The sequence below is a fragment of the Schistocerca piceifrons genome, chromosome 3 (assembly GCF_021461385.2).
Source record: "Schistocerca piceifrons isolate TAMUIC-IGC-003096 chromosome 3, iqSchPice1.1, whole genome shotgun sequence".
Taxonomy (NCBI): Eukaryota; Metazoa; Arthropoda; class Insecta; order Orthoptera; family Acrididae; genus Schistocerca; species Schistocerca piceifrons.
The window spans coordinates 961,281,391-961,302,328 of NC_060140.1; the positions used below are offsets into that span (position 1 = coordinate 961,281,391).

The 20,938-nt window shown below is 43.8% G+C and overlaps 1 protein-coding gene and 2 non-coding genes across 3 annotated transcripts in view; 1 reads left to right on the forward strand and 2 right to left on the reverse strand.

Moving 5' to 3' along the window:
• LOC124787880 (neprilysin-4-like) overlaps positions 1–20,938 on the reverse strand; it is a 726,210-nt gene that overhangs the window by 445,208 nt on the left and 260,064 nt on the right. The window lies entirely within an intron of this gene.
• On the reverse strand, positions 7,750–7,824 carry Trnat-ugu. The gene has a single exon. It is a non-coding gene; the product is annotated as a tRNA-Thr (tRNA).
• Positions 7,925–7,999, forward strand: Trnat-ugu. The gene has a single exon. It is a non-coding gene; the product is annotated as a tRNA-Thr (tRNA).

Consider the following 20,938-nt stretch of genomic DNA (forward strand, 5'->3'; position numbering starts at 1 on the left):
GAAGAATTTCATTCTAAAATCACGCGAATAGCTAAGGAAACTATTCCCTTGAAAAAGATATTCAAACACCCTTGGTGGGATTCAGACTGTGAAAATGCATTGGAAAGGAGAAAAAAGGCATTTCAAGAATATAACAGTAAAAAATCACAAGAAAGTCTACATTTATTTAACGAGGTTAGAAAACAGGTTTCAAAATCCATTAGGCAAGCAAAAAGGAAGTACACAAAGGCACAACTGGATGCCATAGAAGAAAATTTCCAAAACTATAATACAAGAGACTTCTACAGAACTTTCGCAGATAAAATACGAGGATATATCCCTCAAAATTTATGTTTCAGAAAACCTGATGGTAAATTAGCCCTAACAAACCAGGAAAACTGTCAAGTATTGGCTCAATATTTTTCTAACCTACTAAATTGCCCAGAACCTAGTTTAAGGTTTCCCAAAGAAATCAGTGCCAACGCTCAACCGGATTCATTACCACCAACACAGGAAGAAATCAAATGTCACATTAAAAACTTAAAAAATAATAGAACATCTGGCGAAGATGGCATTGTTGCAGAGCTATTAAAAAACCTAGGACCAAAGACGTTGCAAGAGCTCACAAAAATAATAACAAAAATATGGGAAACAGAAAAATTACCAGAGGATTGGAAATGTGCCCTTATTCACCCGTTACATAAAAAAGGAGACAGAACAAATGTCAATAACTACAGGGGAATCTCACTTTTACAAGTCACCTACAAAATTCTCTCAACATGCCTGCTGAAAAGAACACAAGAGCAGCTGGAACGCCAAATTGGTGATTATCAAGCAGGCTTTCGCCCCGGTCGCTCATGCATAGAACAAATATTTAATTTAAAGACAATATTAAAACACAAAGCAATTAGAAACGCCCCCATAATTTGTACATTCGTAGATTTTAAGAAAGCCTATGACTCAATTGACCGGCAATCTTTGTTTAACATTTTAGAGGAACTTGGACTTGACTCCAAAACACTAGGGCTTATCAAAGAATCACTGACAGACACTGTATCTAAAGTTAAATTCAGGGGAGAAATCTCTGAACCTTTTCTCATAAAAACTGGAGTACGTCAAGGTGACGGGCTATCTCCACTTCTGTTTAATATAGTCCTGGATAAAGTCATTAAGGAATGGGAAAAAGAATTAAAAAATCAATCCTACTGGAAACCAATCCATCTTGGTAGAACCAAAGACAACGTGGAGATATCATGTTTAGCATTCGCGGACGACTTGGCCATACTTGCAGATGATGAAGAAATCGCCACCAAACAAATAGAGATCCTTAAGGAATGCGCGGATAAAGTAGGTTTACAAATTTCGTTTCAAAAGACAGAATTTTTCTGTACGAAATTCCATATACACAGTTTGAACACAAAATATGGAAAAATAAATAGAGTAAAACATTTTAAATACCAAGGTGAAATTTTGGAGCCAACCGGAGGAGAGAAAGTTGCACAGAAGATCAGACAACAGAAAATGAAGAGAGCATATGGTATGACACATGAAATATACAATAAAAAATGCATCTCCTCGAACACAAAAATCAGACACTACTGCGCAGTAATTAAGCCAGCAGCACTATATGCTAGTGAAACGCTCACACTCCACACAAACTGTGATTTAGAAAAAATACTAAAAGAAGAACGCAAAATTATGAGAAAGATTTTAGGTCCAAAATTAACAGAAGAAGGATACCGGATACAATCAAGAAGAACCACAGAAACTATATCAAACCTGGCAGCAGACATAAGAAGGCGAAGATTAAAATTCTATGGACATGTCACTAGACTTCCCCCCCACACGACTCACCAAAAGAATTCTCACTTACATAGAAAAAGTCAAATCAACAACACCATGGATTAGCCAAGTAAAATTAGATTTACAAAAAGCAAATATTGAACTTAAAGATGTCAAAGATAGAAAAACTTTTAGAAATAAGGTGGAAAAGTGGATTGTATTGTCGGAGAAGGAAGCACTAAAGAGACCAGGAACAAAATGGACAGAAGAAAGAAAAAGAAAACATGGCGAACGAATGAAAGAAGTATGGAAGAAACGACGTCAGAAAGCTTTGCGTGATCCTTCTGGGTCCATTCGCGATAAGTAAGTAAGTATATATGTGAGTATACATATATAACAATATTAGGAAAAGGATAGAAGGATAGTTGCTACTCACCGTATAGCGGAGATGCTAAGTCGCAGATAGGTACAGCAAAAAGACTGTCCGAAAGTGAGCTTTCGGCCAACAAGGTCTTTGTCAAAAATAGACAACATACACCCACACGATTACGCAAACGCAACGCCAGTCTGGCTTGTGTGTGTGAGTTGCGTTTGGGTAATCGTGTGGATGTGTGCTGTCTGTTTTCGACAAAGGCCTTGTTGGCCGAAAGCTCACTTTCGGACGGTCTTTTTGCTGTACCTATCTGCGACTTAGCATCTCCGCTATACGGTGAGTAGCAACTATCCTTTTCATAATATTATTACATTTCACCTTGGATTTTCCACTGTTTTGTACACAGTGTATGGATTACAAAAATCCAATTGTGATGTGGTCTCCTAGCGAGTGACATGGACCTTTGTTTCCTCACACACGTATCCCACAGTGAAAAGCTCTCCTTTCTCTCTCTCTTTCTCTCTCTCTCACACACACAGTGTGCCTGGCCTGGTCCTCTGCCGGACACTGCCGGCTGTCCCACAGAGGAGCTGAGAACAGGACGGGACAGACGGCGCCAGAGGACAGAGGCGACAGCACAAGCACAGCCAGCACGGTGTTTTGCCGGCGCCGCCGCGCCGCCCCTGCTCTCTCTCTCTCTGGCTGCCTGGCTGCCTCGCTGGCTGGCTGGCACGCGCTCACAAACACGCAGCGGCAGCGGCGGCTTAATTAAAGCACGCCGGGCTGTATCCCAGTGTCCCAGTCCGAGTCTCCACTGCGGCGGCGTCACCCACCCGCCCGCGGGGGACCGCACACACCGGCCGCCCCTGCGCTGCGCTGTGCATCCCGCTGGCCGGCCGGCGCATCCCTTCGTTTTACCCCACCTGCCCACCTGCCCAGCTGCCCACCTGCCGCCACCGCCAAGTGCTGACAGCCTCCCACTGGCACTCTCCCCCTAATTACCTGTGCGCGAATGTTCTTCGCGAGCTGCAGTTACCTGCGCGCAAATGGCACAGCTTCCACGGCCGGCGCCGTCCACAATCTCTGACCTCCTTTACGAAGGTAATATTGCACTCGAATAAAAGTTCTCCGCTCATATTTTCGAAATATGCTGAGCAGTGCGAAATGCTACACTAGAGCAGCTTCGACGAACTAATAAACCGATATTTAAATGCCTGTAGGATATGTTGACGTCCGTATTATCGCCAAATATGGGAGAGAGTGTCGTAGAAATGGTACAGGATTTGGGCTGGAAATCATTAAAAGAAAGGCGTTTTTCGTTGCGACGGAATCGTCTCACGAAATTCCAATCACCAACTTTCTCCTCCGAATGCAAAAATATTTTTCTGGCACCGACCTACATAGAGAGAAAAAAATGGTTCAAATGGCTCTCAGCACTATGGGACTTCTCAGAAGTTAAGACTGATGACCTCAGGTCATCAGTCCCCTAGAAGTTACAGCTACTTAAACCTAACTAACCTAAGGACATCACACACATCCATGCCCGAGGCAGGATTCGAAACCGCGGCCGTAACGGTCGCGCGGTTCCAGACTGTAGCGCCTAGAACCGCTCGTCCACATCGGCTGGCCCAACTTTCTCCTCCGAATGCGAAAATATTTTGTTGGCACCGACCTACATAGGGAGAAACGCACCACGATGTTGTTGATGTTGTCTTCAGTCCTGAGACTGGTTTGATGCAGCTCTCACGATATCACCATGATAAAATAAGGGAAATCAGAGTTCGCACGGAAAGATATAGGTGTTCGTTCTTTCCGCGCGCTATAAGAGACTGGAATAATAGAGAATTGTGAAGTTGGTTCGATGAACCCTCTGCCAGGCACTTAAATGTGATTTGCGCAGTATCCACGTAGATGTGGGTGTATGATGAACCAGAAATAGTATTCCTTGGACAATATGGAAAGAAGTAAGCATTTTGGTGGGATGTAAGACAGGCATTCAATACCTAACGCAGCGCCTTTTTTTCTCGGCTAATTTCTGTTTAGAAAACCAGGAATTTGTCGTACTACGTCACAGAATATTCCCCTCTTCAGCCCCTATAGCTTCACGGAATTCCGATAGGTGGCGGCGTCTTTAAAATGGCGCCTGTGAAGGAAGTGCATTCCGAGCAGAGAGCAGCCATTGAGTTTCTTGTGGCGGAAAACCAGAGCATCGCAGGTATTCAGAGGTGCTTGCAGAATGTCTAAGGAGACCTCGCAGAGAACAAAAGCACGGCGAGTAGTTGAGTCAGTTTGGAAGTACGCTGTTTAGGTTCTTGTATTGGTAACGCCACGTAGCGCTCTGTATGAAAATCACTGGCTGTGCTGTGTGCAGTCTGTGGCTGGTTTGCATTGTTGGAATTTCCTATTGTAGTGTTGGGCAGTTGGCTGTTAACAGCTCGTACCGTTGCGCAGTTGGAGGTGAGCCGCCAGCAGTGGTGGATGTGGGGAGAGAAATGGCGGAGTTTTGAGAGCGGATGATCTGGACGTGTGTCCATCAGGGACCGTAAATTTTTAAGACTGGATGCTATGAACTGCTATATGACTTTTGAACACTATTAAGGTACATACATTGTTTGTTTTTATCTAAATCTTTCATTTGCTAACTATGCCTATCAACATTTAGTGCCTTCAGTAGTTCGAATCCTTTATTTAGCTGGCAGTAGTGGCGCTCGCTGTAGTTCGAGTACCGAAGATTTTTGTGAGGTAGGTGATTCATGAAAGGTATAGGTTATTGTTGATCAGGGCCATTCTTTTGTAGAGATTATTGAAAGTCAGATTGCGTTGCGCTAAAAATATTGTGTGTCAGTTTAGTGTCTATCAGAATAAGTAAAGAGAGAAATATCTGAATACGTTCAGTTCTGCTCAGCTGTTTAAAGATCAAGTAATGTAAGTCGTTTATCAGCATAGAAATTCATAAATTTTACTAAGGGGACGTTTCAAGTTCTGTCGACAGTTCGAGCGGCGCGGTCTATTGCCCGACGAATTTGTAGCAGTTCTGAAGCGAATGCAGTGAAGTGTTTCCTTCAGTTTAGAAATCGAGTTGAACTCACGAGGCCTTAAGTCACGGGAGTGCAGTAGGTGGAATAGCACTTGGCAGCCCCATCAGTCAAACAAATCCGTAACAGTCTGCACTGTACGTGTTTGAGCATTGTCCTGCATAATGATGGTCAGGTCCTGCAAAAAGTGTCATCACTTCTGTCTCTATGCTGTTCATTTTTGGAACACAACCTACGACCAGCTTAGAGAAAGTTTCGTAACGTCACATCACATCTTCATGTGTACATCGACAAGATAGGAAACATGCAATCCACGATATAACAGAAAGCAGATATCATCCTAATAATCTAAGCTCCATGAGAACCAATATGAAACATGGTTTACTTCAACTGCTGTTTCCTTCAACAAAAAACTATTTGTAACAAGCTTTAAGATGTTGGATGCACCAGGATATATATCAATATATCATATATCAATATATCCAGAGATGGTGAAGCCTGGACATGGAAATTGTTGGAGTTGCCAACGGTGAAGATGTTCCATCTGGATGGACAACATGTTACAGAATAGTACTGCAGAGAAAAAGGATCATTTAACAACCCAAACAAGCAGCACGCACGGCGAGCAGGAAAGTTACTAATGCACGGCATCTTCACAGTGAAAATAATATCTGAAAAACGCACAAAGATGGAACTGGAGACGCACGTTACATTGACCGACCTAAGGAAAGGATGTGGTAACGTGCTGACCAACAAAATACGGGACAAGTTTAAAGAGACAGTTGTATCAAAGATACTAAAGGTTATTGCAAAATTGAATCGAAATAACAGTGCAAGAGTAAGGACTGGGAAAATCTGGACAGGAGAAATCGACGTGAATAAAGGTCTACAGCAGACCCTCTTTAAGCTGTTTGTACTGCACATCTGGAACAGAAAATACCAGATTATGGGAGTGACAGTAGAGGACAGAGGCAGATGAAGAAGTAATTGTAAGTGCGGAAATCGCCAAAATATTTTGAGGTGTTATTTAATGAACAGGGTACAAGTTATGATGAAATCACTAGTAGGATTAATACAGGACGAGCTGTAACAAGGCCAATGAACAAAAAGATAAGAAGAACAACGAAGAATAGCACGTGTAACGCTATAATCCACAGTGTAATTTTGAACGGAGCAGACGCATGGGCCGTTTGGCGGAAAGAAGAAGTCCAAGAAGAAATAGTTTGGCCATGTGAATAGGATAAATGAAGACATCAAATAGTACGAGGGATATCATCACAGCGAATGAAATGGAGCGGCTCATCACGCAACTGGCAAGATGATGTGGAGGAACCAATGAAACTAAGAAATGTGAATATTGAGGAAAATCAGGACAGAAGATGGCGACTGTGGGCGGAGAAGCGGCGCGAACCGTAGATAATCCGCGAAAAGAAGAAGAAGAAGAACAAGAAGAAGAGAACAGGAAGAATAAGGGATACGTCGCTTAGAATTTCATCCTTATGCTACCTTATTTTCAGTACAGAAAACAATCATGAGGAAAGGTATAAGTACATGACAGCTGCAGGGTGCCTCTAAAGTTAATGGAACTTTTCAGCTGGAGATCGCAACACAGATGAACATAGGACGTGTACGTTCAGTTTATCTCGCGCTTTGGAGCTTTGAGAAAGCTTGAATCATCAGCATGAAGGATATGCGATCGTCATACACACAGACGACAGATGACTGCAGAACGGGAGCTGACGTGATTGATTTAGGCCCCAGCTGTGAACCATGAATAGTAGGAACGAGGCCTTCCAGAAGAACTACACTGAGATAAAATGGAAAGACTGTTTCACTGACTCTGATAAATAGCTCTGAAGTTCAGGCCAAGGTTACTAGCAGAGTCTCACCACGAAGGCGGGGAACTGATTACTGAAAACTGGGTTCAGATCTCGATATTCCATGAACTATACGGACACAGACTCGCATGACACAGATCTCAATCGTTTGTGTGATATTTCTGACTTTAGCAGCCGTGATATCTAGCTCCGAGATTCTTTCCTCAGGACAGCAGAGGTTGCAGAATTATGCGTTTGACGTGATCAGTGGTGTGACGTACCAGTAGCAGATGGTACCTTTCACTTGGAAAGGACCACCAGAATTGTAATCTACGTATCAGTCTAATTGGCTGGTACATGCAAGGGCTGCGCACAAAAATGCTAACTTTCTTTCATTAATATTTTAATAACGATGCATTAACGTACTTAACACTCTCAAATAGGCATCTGTAAGTAACAGGTTATTGCCTACTTCCTTCGAAAGTCAGAATTCCATGTTGAACTAAAAGCAAAAGCTAAACGAAAAGGCAGACGAAGCTCTTCGAATGTCTTTGGAGCTCCGTCTGGACTTGGCTCTCAAGTGGAGTAGCGGTACTGCGTTACAAGATCTGAAGGGGCTATATATGACGGTAGTATCTGTTCCCGAAAGAACAGTTACCGTGGATGACCATGCAGCTTTGCTAGAAATGAAATGATAATTAAATAGACACGTTAGCTGCAAACAGGCGTTGGTGTACTTCATTGGGGACATATTGAAAATGTGTGCCCCGACCGGGACTTGAACCCGGGATCTCCTGCTTACACGGCAGACGCTCTATCCATCTGAGCCACCGGGGGCACAGAGGATAGTGCGTCTGTAGTGGCGTGGACATGTTGGGAATGTGGATCTCACGGGGAGCGTGCAAGGGATAAGTCCCTACAGACGCACTATCCTCTGTGCCCGCGGTGGCTCAGATGGGTAGAGCGTCTGTCATGTAAGCAGGAGATCCCGGGTTCGAGTCCCGGTCGGGGCACACATTTTCAACATGTCCCCAATGAAGTACACCAACGCCTGTTTGCAGCTAGGGTGTCTATTTAATTACCATTTCATCTGAAGGGGCAGTCATGGGGTGCAGACGTGTTGCCTGGTGGGACAGTTATATTACAGTTTTTATGTAAATTCAGTAAAGTGCTGATCACATCAGAGCCAGACGTGTGTCTGATGCAGACAAGTATACTTCAATTTTATTAAAATTCGATAAAAGTGTTTATCAGAACGGAAGGGACAGTCATGCGGTACAGAAGCATTGACTAGTGCGGCCGGTCATATTTTAATTTTTTGTCGATATAATGAACTAGAACATTTTAAGAATCTGAAACATGTAATCAGTTACTGGTGTCGCTAGATAAAGTTTGTAAATGCATTAATAATGTGTGATTTTATCAAAAGACAGTGTGCAATGTTTGTGACTTGCAATTTCTCTTGTTCTGCGTAAATACATACGAGTGTCATCCGTAAATAGTTAAAGAACTAGTTATTTGCGTAGTAGCAGTTCCTCGCTAACAGTTCACTGCGGCCTCAAGACAACTGATCTACGACATACGACTGCAGGTTGGTCAAAATTACCAGAACTCTATGCGTTTCATCCAGCATTGTGAAAGCATCTAGGTGCTTCACATGTAATGCAGTCCCAGAACAAATAGGATCATTAACACGTAATCTGTAGTAAGACAGTGGAGGTTGACGACACGATTCAGTAATTCAACCGTTCACATTATTTTTACGCTGTACCTGGGACATTCTGCGGCATTATGTGATGTTCAGCGATGACTCTCGCTGCTGTTTCTGGTGGTCAGATCGACACCAATGTTCCCAAAGGCGACCTGGTGAAAGGTCACAGAAAGCAGTGTCTTTTGAGACCCACACCTCTCCAACTCATCAAACAATGTTGTAGGGAGCTATCCGATATGGTGCGTGGACTGATTTGTTCATTATTAAAGGGGAGCTGAGTACTCAGCATTTTGTGCCAAGACTGGTAAGCCCTGTTGTTATACCTTAGTGACCAGTACACCAAATGGTATATTGCACCAGGGTAATGAAAGACTCTGTAATGCAGTTCACATAACAAACACATTGAGGAATACAGACCATTGACAAGCCTGCCTGATCCCCTGATTTGTCACCCATGGAGCATGTCTGGGAAGAGGTGTGCTTTCATACCAGATTCCAGCCATAAGATTTCATGATATGACACAGTATGTGCGGCAAGAAATTCCTCGACATTCGGAGGTCATTCGCTTCCAGAATACAAGAATTCGTACCTGTTGAGGTCAACCCGTACGTCATGATGAACGTCCGTTCGGAATGGAATGAACGTTTAATCATTTAATACTCGTTACGTGATGAAAATCTCCACGAGCGGGCAGGTGCTTCTTGGTGTAGGCTAAAACTTTCCGCTGATGTATTGAGGGAGGCCTACCGGCAGGTGCTGCACGCGGCCGCAGTGTAGGCTGCAGGCGCCTGCCTGCTTCCGCGTCCTTGCAGCGGCTGTGGCCGGCGCATCCTCCCTGCCGCTTGCCGGCCTTGTCCGGGTCGTGACGAAGTCCCCTTCACTGGCGCCGCCGCCAGGCCCTGTCACGGGGCAAGCGGGCAGCGCTGCAGTTCTAAGTAACGAGAAGACGTTACTTAGCCTGCGTTTTGCGAGTAGTAATAGATAGTCAATGTAACTGCATGTAGGGAGCCCACGAAGCACAGAAAGTTAAGTACTGTTTGTTCCCTTAATACAAATAAAGTTTTCTATTAATTTGAAAGTGTTTTATACCGATGATTTTGGATTCCTGTCACCGGCCATCCCATCTCCTCTTCTTCCTTGTTCGTGTCCGTGCCGATTCCGACAGTAGTCAAAACAACAGTTTTAGTTTGAAAACATCGTTGGCCCAGGACCTTCCTTTACGAAAACCTGCTTGCTGTTCTAACAAAACTGAATCGTTAATTACTTCTCTGTAGGTATTACATATTAGTGCCGGTTCTAATTTCTGCTTTTCTGCTTCTGAATTGTACAATAATTAGTTGAAATGATTTATTCACTCCTCGGAAGGAATGCTATTTATATATGTATTGATTTTATCGGTCGTTTTCAGCTGCTTGATCATCACATACAGTATTTTCTATCTGCTATGAACGCCATATTCTAGGGACTGATGACAGCAGTTTGGTCCCTGAAGAACTGACCACAACCAACAGCAACATATTCAACTTTACTTATAAATATATCCAATGAACATCTGTGTGCCTGTCTTATTATAATTTCTGTGTTTAGGTTTTGAATTTATTATACTTTTCTTTAGCTTCCTCAGTTTATTTCTGTAAATGCATCTCCTTATCTCAAGATTCTCAGTTTAGAGCCATTTACACACAAAGATAAGCCCACCCGGCAAAATATTGCTCGTCTCGTTAAGAAAGGACGCTGGTCACTTAGAGGTGCTGTAAATTGCGCAAAACTGGTACTGGGCGTTCAGACGACGTAAGCCATGACGCTGAGGTGACCTCAAAAAAGACCGGACAGGCGCCAGAGACGAGTACCACGCCTTTTCGATCAAAACTGGTTTCGAACCCTACAGGTAATGTTGCTGTCACTAAATGCACGCCCATATTAATTAGTTTCCGAGCGAATATTTTGAAGGAAACTGCGCGCAGTGGGCATTTGGAGCAAGGGAGCTCCTGCTTCTCAAAGCAGCAGGTCTTCAATGAGCCAAACGGAAACTGGACAGCAGTTGACGGGCTGTAGTGTGGTTCAACGACTCGCTCTTTTGTCTCGTTCCGAATGATGCCAGACGCCGAGTGCACCGGTGCCCCAAGGAGCGCCTTTAACCCAAAGTATGTGGAGAGTTCGGACATGGTTGTGTGGTGTTTTATACGTACCCTCGCCTTGAGGAGTGATCGAAGACACTTTTAAAACTATAAATTTATTAATACAATCAAAACTCAATTATAACGTCATTATATGAATATCTGCATACTGCATACAACACAAATGTCTCTCCTATGACACTGTCTGCGATGTCCCAACACGACGAACCACGGAGTCGTGGTAGGTGGCGGCATGACAGTCTGAGACTTTTCTGCGCCGCTAAAATCGACGTTTGACGGGTGACGTACTGCCGGTGCAGATCAGGACGAAATTGACCGGATATGCCGGCGTGGAGCGCTGAGACGAAAATTCTGGTGAAATTACAATGAAATGCAGACCACCAGGTTGATAAATATAAACGGGGAGAGATGAAAATGTGTACCCCGACCGTGAATCGAACCCGGGATCTGCTGCTTCCATGACAGACGCTGTATCGGGCTGAGCCATCGAGGACACAGAAGAGAGTGCGACTACAGGTACTTATCTCTGACACCCTCCACGTGAGACTCACATTTCCAATTTACTGCCCACGCACTACATCTGTAGTGCCCCTGCCCACTATACTCATTACTCGCAGCAGTCGATCTACCGATTCCCGTAGGAGTTCGGGCAATGTGAGTGTATCCGCACTGCAGAAGATCATTGGTCGGTAGGGCTTATCTACATGAAGAAGGTATCTGTCCTATCGGAAAGAAAGATCTGATACCATAGGTGATCTTGCAGCTCTCGAAGAATGAAATTACAATGACATCCACACCATTAGCTGTTTACAGACGTTGATAAATATCAACGGAGACAAGTGAAAATGTATGCCCCGACCGTGACCCGAAAGCAGGATCTTCTGCTTAAATGGGAGATCCTCTATCCGACTGAGTCACTACAATGCAGCAGCTCACTATATTTTCAATTGGTACATTTAGCTCAGTTTTGGAACTGTTTCTTTGAAAGTGAGAACCTCCAGCTTCACACACATTACATACGTATATATTACGCAATTTAGTCAGAATTTCCCCAATGGGAAATAAGTGTTCTGGTTATGCCAAGTGTGTTCTAAACTGTACAAAAAATTAAAGTTCACTATCAGGAAAGTAAACCTGTTCCTTTGCAAACGAAAGTAACTGAAACAAAAAGAAAAACGACAGTAGGAACATCTCTATAGTAGTACCAGAAAACATTTCGTCGGCCAAAGTAAATTGAAATTGAAAAAGAAATTTCCTAAAGTAACTAGGTTGTAAATTTTCTGCCGGCCGAAGTAGCCGTGCGGTGCTAGGCGCTACTGTCCGGAACCGCGCGACCGCTACGGCCGCAGGTTCGAATCCTGCCTCGGGCATGGATGTGTGTGATGTCCTTAGGTTAGTTAGGTTTAAGTAGTTCTAAGTTCTAGGGGACTGATGACCACAGATGTTAAGTCCCATAGTGCTCAGAGCCATTTGAACCATTTTTTTTGTAAATTTTTTTTCTCAGACTAAGTTATCTTTTAATTCTTTTCTGTTTTTTATTTTGAGTGGTAGTTTGTTTTACCGCCTCTGTGCACTATACCATTTTGAACATTTGCAACATGTGACGGTGTTCTTTGTCATGTATCTCCTGATGGCTTTAAACGCCAATATGTCAGTACCTGGCATTTAACTGCAAAAAATTGTTCGAATAGCAACGCCTCTTCGAGAGATCTTCAATGTGCCGGTGTTTTGGAACAGTATATATTCGTAGGACATAAACTGTAATATAAAACCTATCAAATACGAGCGTGAACTAAAAACGACGAAATCCAGTATGGCGTCTCCATAGTTCTTCAGGCAAAGTACATGGTTGAAAGGAATAGAGGCATAGATATTGATATATCCGATCGCGAAATAGAAAAACAGTTACAGTTGTTTGGTAGTGGAAAAGCGTCAGATTAGATATCTATAAGATTCTACAAAAATTATGCTCAAGAACTTACTCCCCTTCTAGCAGTAATTTACCGTAGATCGCTTGAGCAACAAAGGGTACCCAGCGAATGGAAGAAAACGCAGGTAAATTCGGCTTTTAAGAAAGGCCGCAGGACAGATGCATACAATTATAGCCCTATATCGTTGACGTCAATCTGTTGTAGAATTATGGAACACGTTTTATGCTCAGGAATAGTGATGTTCTTGGAGAAAGGAAAATCTCCTCTATGAAAATCAACATGGATTCCCTAAAAGGGGATACTACGAAATTCAGATCGCTCCGTTCCCCCATGAAACCCACAGCGCCGTAGAAAATGGCGCTCAGGTTGATTCCACGTCCTTTGACACTGTTACGCAGAGCCGTTTAGTGAAAAAATAGATGCTTATCGAGTATCGGAGTAGATTTACGTAGTTGCGACTGGAATCAAGACTTTCTTGCACACACAACTCAACACGTCCCTCTTAACGGGACAAAATTGGCAGATCTTCGGACATCCACATTTAAATTGTATGAAGGTGGGACACAGCTGGTATTATTTTTTTTATTAAAAATGATACTCCTCCAGCTGTACTTAGGATTTTAAATTTACTTGGCTACTAGTTTCGACGTTGTATCAACGCCATCTTCAGGCCCGTACACTTTGATGAAATCAGTTGTGTGTGGCTCGGTACTAGAAGTTCGCGGTGAGACCGAAACGTGCTAGGCACTAGTTACTGCCCGTCATCCATGTGGAGCACGTTTTGGTCTCACCGCGGACTTCTAGTACCGAGCCACACACAATTGATTTCATCAAAGTGTACGAGCCTGAAGATGGCGTTGATACAACGTCGAAACTAGTAGCCAAGTAAATATAAAATCTTAAGTACACCTGGAGGACTATGATTTTTAATAAAAAAATTGACAGATGTGAAGGTAATTCCGATGTACCCCAAGGAAGTGTGATGGGACCATTACTGTTTACAATATATATCAATGGTGTAGTAGAAAGCGTCGGATGCTCTCTACAGCTCTTCGCAGATGATGTGGTTGCCTATAAGAAAAGTAACAACGCCAGAAGATAGTAGTTATTTGCAGAATGACCTCCAGAGGATAGATGAACGGTGCAGGCTCTGGCTGTTGACCATGAACGTAAATAAATGTAACATATTGCTGATACACAGGAAAAGAAATCCACTGCTGTATAGCTACACTGTTGATGATAAACATCTGGAAACAGTAACTGCCGTAAAATGTTTATCCAGAGCCACCTTAAGTGGAATGACGACATAAATCAAATAGTGGGAAAAGCAGGCTCCAGATTCAGATTCATAGGAAGAATCCTAAGGGCAACGAACGAAGTGGCTTATGAGGCGCTTGTTCGACCGATTCTTCAGTATTGTTCATCTATCTGGTACCCCTACGAGGTAGGACGTATATAAGAAATAGAGAAGATCCAGCAAAGAGCGGTGCGTTTTGTCAGGGATCGTTTAGTCGTCACAAGAGTGTTACAGACATGCTTAATAAACTCCATTGGCAGACGTTACAAGTGTCAATCAACAGAGAGATTTACTATTAAAATTCCGAAAGAGCAATTTCTGGGAAAAGTCGGATAAAATATTACTTCCATTCACGCACGTCTCGCGTAATGACCCCGAGGAGAAAGTTCGAGAAATTAGAGCCAGTACAGAGGCCTACCGACAATAATTTTCCTCACGCGCTGTTCGCTATTGTAACGTGTCGGGATGCTCTGTTAGCGGTACAAAAAGTATCCTTCGCCACACACCATTATGTGGCTTGCGGAGTATGATGTAGACGTAGATGTACCTCTCGCAACGGATATGTGGAATAAGGGCATGTCTCGGCGGATAGCCCTCTCGCTTACCAATCAACTGGCTCGTAAAACTTTTAGCCTCGGATTCTCGAAATGCCTGAAGCGCGCATAGCATGACAGCAAAAGCAGCTACGAGTATGTAGTAGAGTCGTGCGAAAGATGAGCAGAAACGGTGACCCACTGCGTGTATGTGATTCTTCAATTTGTCCAGGCGTATTTTATGACGAAATAAATGTCGGGTGAACAGCCTGGTATGAGTGTGTATAGGACACAATGTTTCGGCAATCGACCAGGTTGCCATCATCAGGTGGGCTGATGCATACCTGGCTGATGCATACCTGGCTGATGCATACCTGGCTGATGCATACTTGGCGCCGGCCCACCTCCGGTCAGTACATCAGCGCACCTGATGATGGCAACCTGGTCGATTGCCGAAATATTGTGCCCTATGCACACTCATACCAGGCTGTTCACCGACATTTATTTCGTCACTACGTGCATGTCTTCTTCGTTACTCCGGACGAGCTACGGCAGTTGCGCAACTGCTGCGCCGGCGGGCAGACTGGGCGCGCGCTGTGACATTACAGAGGCGGCTTTCCGGCGCGGGATGACTGGCGTCAGGTGGGGGCAGGTGGGGCGGGGGGGGGGGGGGTGTCCAGACGGCCCCCGCTGGCGGCGCGTGGGCGTGGCGCGCTTCCGTGCCCGTTTGCAGCGGCGCGCGCTTCCGCACGCCGCCTCCACCACAGCGGCCGGTGGTCACGCGCAGTCAGCTCAGCGCTGCGTATCTGTGTACGAGCTGTGTGCGGCAGTGAAAGCCTCAGTAAGCAGTCCTGCCTTAGCGGACACTCATTTACGAACCTTCAACATCGCAGCGCGTCAGCAATCCTTGGTTAATATATTAAAAACCAGAAACCCACCTCGATTGCGAAAAAAGCACCTAGTGTTAACCTAGGTTTCGGCGTAGATAACTACACCTTCTTCAGAACAATAAAACCCAGAAGTGCGTAAGAAGACCTTTGTCAATGATTAAAAGAGCACCATGGCTATTGTAGTGGCGTAGCAAGACAGCCAAGCCACTCGGAGGTAGCCGAAAGGCACGCGTTAAGCTTACGTAGATTGGCGTGATGTCTGGAACAAGGTAAAGTAATTATCCTATAAAGATAAGAACGTAGTTCTTGGAATACTTAACTTTAATCCACAATTGGAGAACATCGCTCTTGTTTAGACATTATTACACTGAATCTAAACTGGTGATGGCGCCTTGCTAGGTCGTAGCAAATGACGTAGCTGAAGGCTATGCTAACTATCGTCTCGGCAAATGAGAGCGTAATTGTCAGTGAACCATCGCTAGCAAAGTCGGCTGTACAACTGGGGCGAGTGCTAGGAAGTCTCTCTAGACCTGCCGTGTGGCGGCGCTCGGCCTGCAATCACTGACAGTGGCGACACGATGGTCCGACGTATACTAATGGACCGCGGCCGATTTAAAGGCTACCACCTAGCAAGTGTGGTGTCCGGCGGTGACACCACAGCTATATATTTACAAACGAAAAAAAAGGAAAACACAAACAGTAGATATGTACGAAGTCTAAACTGTTACTTAACTTAATGGTGTAACCTCCACCTCACACCGGTCTATGTTCGATGGGCCATGACCCTCCATAAACTGCAGTTACAAATGGTCATGGCGGGTCATGGCCCATCGAATATAGACCGGTGTGAGGTGGAGGTTACACCATTAAGTTAAGTAACGGTTTAGACTTTGTACATATCTACTGTTTGTGTTTTCCTTTTCTTTCGTTTGTAAATGTATAGCCATGGTGTTCTTTTTATCATTGACAAAGGTCTTCTTACGCACTTCTGGGTTTTATTGTACTGAAGAAGGTGTAGTTATCTAGGCCGAAACCTAGGTTAACACTAGTGCTTTTTTCGCAATCGACGCGGGTTTCTGGTTTTTTAATACACTCATTTACTCCAAATCGCAGACAGTGCAACGCTATCTGATCAACAGTGTCCCGAGACCTGTCAGTGTACGATAATATGGCTTGTGTACACCCTTCGCCTTTACGAGCGTGGTCAGAATGTATGTCGAGGAATGATAGTCCAGTCTTCCTGAAGAGCTGAAACTGGTGTTCGAAAATATCCAGATACCTGTTAGTAGACACTAATATGGGGTTTGGCAGTCCTTCGCATTTATGACGGCTTTAACTCTGCTGGAAACAATTTCAATGAAGCCTCTGAATGTCTGTGGTAGAATGGCAGCACACCAGTGGCAAGACGCAATCAGTACCTTCACTGCGCGATAACAACGGTGAAGTCACTGACGACAGTGCCACTAAAGCGGAGTTATTAAACACGGTTTTCAGAAACTCCTTCACCAAAGAAGACGAAGTAAATATTCCTGAATTCCAATCAAGAACAACTGCCAAGATGAGAAACATAGAAGTAGATATGCTCGGAGTAACGAAACAGCTTAAATCACTTAATAAAGGCAAGGCCTCAGGTCCATATTGTATACCAGTCAGGTTCCTTTCAGAGTATGCTGATAAAATACCTGCATATTTAGCAATTATACACAACCACTCGCTCACAGAAAGAGCCGTACCTAAAGACTGGAAAATTGCACAAGTCACACCAATACCAAAAAGGTAAGTAGGACTAATCCGCTGAATTACAGGCTTATATCACTACCGTCGATTTGCAGTAGGGTTTTAGAACATGTATTGTGTTCGGAAATTATGAAATACCTCGAAGAAAACGATTTATTGACACATAGTCAACACGGTTTCAGAAAATATCGTTTTTGTGAAACACAACTAGCTCTTTACACTCATGAAGTAATAAGTGCTATCGACAGTCGATGTCAAATTAATTCCGTATTTTTAGATTTCCAGGAGGCTTTCGACACCGTTCCTCACAAGCGTCTTCTAACCAAACTAAGTGCCTACGGAGTATCGCCTCACTTGTGCGATTGGATTCGTGATTTCCTGTCATAAAGGTCACAGTTCGTAGTAATAGACGGAAAGTCATCGGGTAAAACAGAAGTAATATCCGGCGTTCCCCAAGGAACTGTTATAGGCCCTCTATTGTTCCTGATCTATATTAACGACATAGGAGACAATCTGAATATCCCTATCAGATTGTTTGCAGATGATGTTCTCATTTACCGTATTGCAAAGTCATCGGATGATCAAAATGAGTTTCCAAAATGATTTACATAAGATATCTGTACGGTGCGAAAAGTGGCAATTGATACTGAATAAGGTGAAGTGCGAAGTTATTCACATGAGTACTAAAAGAAATCAGCTAAATTTCGATTGCGCGGTAAGTCATACAAATCTGAAGGCTATAAATTCAACTAAATACTTAGGGATTACAATTACAAATGACCTAAATTGGAACGATCACATAGATAATATTGTGAGTAGAACAAACCAAAGACTGCGATTCATTGGCAGAACACTTAGAACGTGCAACAGGTCTACTAGAGACACTGCTTGCACCACGCTTGTTCGCCCTATTCTGAAGTATTGCTGTGCGGTGTGGGATCCGCATCAGATGGGACTGACGCATCACACCGAAAAAGTACAAAGAAGGGCAGCTCGTTTTGTATTATCGCGAAATAGGGGAGATAGTGTCACATACATGATACGTGAATTGGAGTGGCAGTCATTAAAACAAAGGCGTTTTTCGTTGCGACGGGATCTTTTAAAGAAATTTCAATCACCAGTTTTCTCCTCCGATTGCGAAAACATTCTGTTGGCACTTACCTACATAGGGATAAATGATCATCACGATAAAATAAGAGAAATCCCGGGCTAGCACAGAAAAATTTAAGTTCTCGGTTTTCCCACGTGCCGTTCGAGAATGGATCTGTAGAGAGACAGCTTGAAGGCGGTTCATTGAACCCTCTGCCAGGCACTTTATTGTGAATAGCACAGTAATCACGTAGATGTAGATGCAGATGTAGAATTCTTCCTCAAGAGCCGAAAACCACATTAGGTTGTCATGTTGGTCACTGGGGTCTGGAGCGAAGTCGCCATTCTGACTCTTCGCAAGGGTCTTCCATTTTCAGGCCGGAACAATAGGCAGGCCACTCAATTTCAAGAATGTCACCATCCACAAAGCATTTTCTGACAGATGGCACTTTACGCCAGGGTGCATTGTCGTGCTGACACAAACGATCTCCATCTGCGAACTGTCGCTCTACTGTATACACTACACAATCCGGCAAAATGTGAACATATCTGTCCGCGTTTAGAATTTTCTCAAGCACGATAAACTGACCACACACTCAGCAGCATCATCATAATCAGTGTTCTGCCAAAAGACGGGTTTCCACGTGGTAGTTCTCCAGGCTACCTGGTCTTCTGCCATCCTCTTCAGGTTTGCATAATTTCCTCTCCCCTTTATGTCGTCTATCACCTTGTATCTCCTTCTTCCTCTCACTCTTCTCCCACAAACCAATCCTTCCAAAGCATCTGCTAACAAGCACTCCCTTCTCAGTGAATGTCCCAACCAGTTCTTTTTCCTTTCTCTTACAACCTTCAGCAGACATCTTCTCTCACCAACCCTTTCCAATACTCTTTCATTACTCACTCTCTCCATCCAGCTTATTCTCTCCATTCTCCTCCACATCCACATCTCAAATGCTTCTAACCTTTTCTTCATCCTCTCGTCTCAGCGTCCATGTTTCTGCCCCATATAGTGCCACACTCTAGACAAAACATTTGCCAAGCCTTTTCCTTAGTCCTTTATCTAATTTGCCACATAACAGTCTCCTCTTTCTGTTGAATGCCTCCTTCGCTATGGCAGTTCGAGTTTTCACCTCCTGGTGACATCTTCAGTCTTCGGTTATTGTGCTTCCAAGATATTTAAATGCACTTACTTGGCTAATGGTAGACTGTCCTATTTTAATACTGGACAGTCTGCGTCTTGTACTGATGACCATATTCTTTGTTTTCGCTGCGTTTATTTACATCCCATATTCCACACAAGCTTCATTCAGATCTTGCACCATGTTATTCACTGCCCGCTCACTTTCTGCCACTAATACCATGTCATCAGCAAATCTTATACATTCTATTCTCTTTCCACCAACACATATTCCTCTTTTCCCATCTAAACGTTTCGCAATAATCTCTTCAAGGTATACGTTAACAACAGTGGGGAAAGGCAACAACCTTGTCTAACACCTCGTCCAATGCTGCTTCCTTCTGACATTTCATTTCCAATCCTCAGCCTTACTTTCTGGTGTAAATATAGATTCTGTATCATTCGTCTCTCTTTCCAATCTACCCCTTTCCTCTTTCTAAAAACGAAACGAAGCTCAATGTCGTAGCACAACGTCCTTCGTGCTTGCCCGCAGCTCTTGGTCTAGTGGCTAGCGTTGGCTGCCTCTGCATCACGGGGTCGCGGTTTCGATTCCCGACCGGGTCGGGGATTTTCTCCGCCCAGGCACTGGGTGTTTGTGTTGTGATAACCACGCAGTTGAGCGACCCACAAATATCATCATCATCATCATCATCATCATTATCACCGCGCTTCACTGTTGGTACCGCACATGGTGGAACCTAACTTTCTCCATATATACAGTATTCGTCAAACGCAAACACCTCCACCAGATTGTTCGCCACTCCAAATCAGACGTTTCCAGCTGTCGTGGCGTCGCTCTTATCAAGTGTCACCTGCGATTTGCTACAGAAATGTTTGTATTATAAAGAGTGAGTAATTTCTGAGAACATTTCTCATGGAGAAAAACAGTGCTCTGGCTAAAATACTTTAAAAATGGATTAAAAACAATGAAAAATTTATTTGCGATTGTCACCGGTTTCGGTCTGAATGTGACCATCTTCAGACCATTTATACCATAATGGTAGACGGTGGCGGTGAACGGAGCAAGTGCTGTGACTCCACGAAAGTCACACGCGTCAAATATTCATCAACAGTAGGACAGCTTTGGAAGGATTGAAATGAACCTGATTGATTTGTTACTCAGATGGCATCCAATCACTAGTCCACATCCGATGTCACTGAGCTTTCTTGCCCGACCTGTCCTACCGTTACTGATTCATTAACAACGCAATACTACCGGCCCATTTCTGTTGATCACCCCCTTTCCTTGTGCCATTTGAGAATTTCGTCTTAAGGGTATGTGTAAGTACACCATATCAAGGCAACAACACGCTGCATATTTACGAAAGATCTAGACCTAGGAAACGCCAGTTACTAGAAAAAAACTGATAACTGCAAATATGTCTTATTGACCTTCACGTCATTTCACATGTTCTACCATTTCTGATTCTGAATAGAAGCAGCGATAT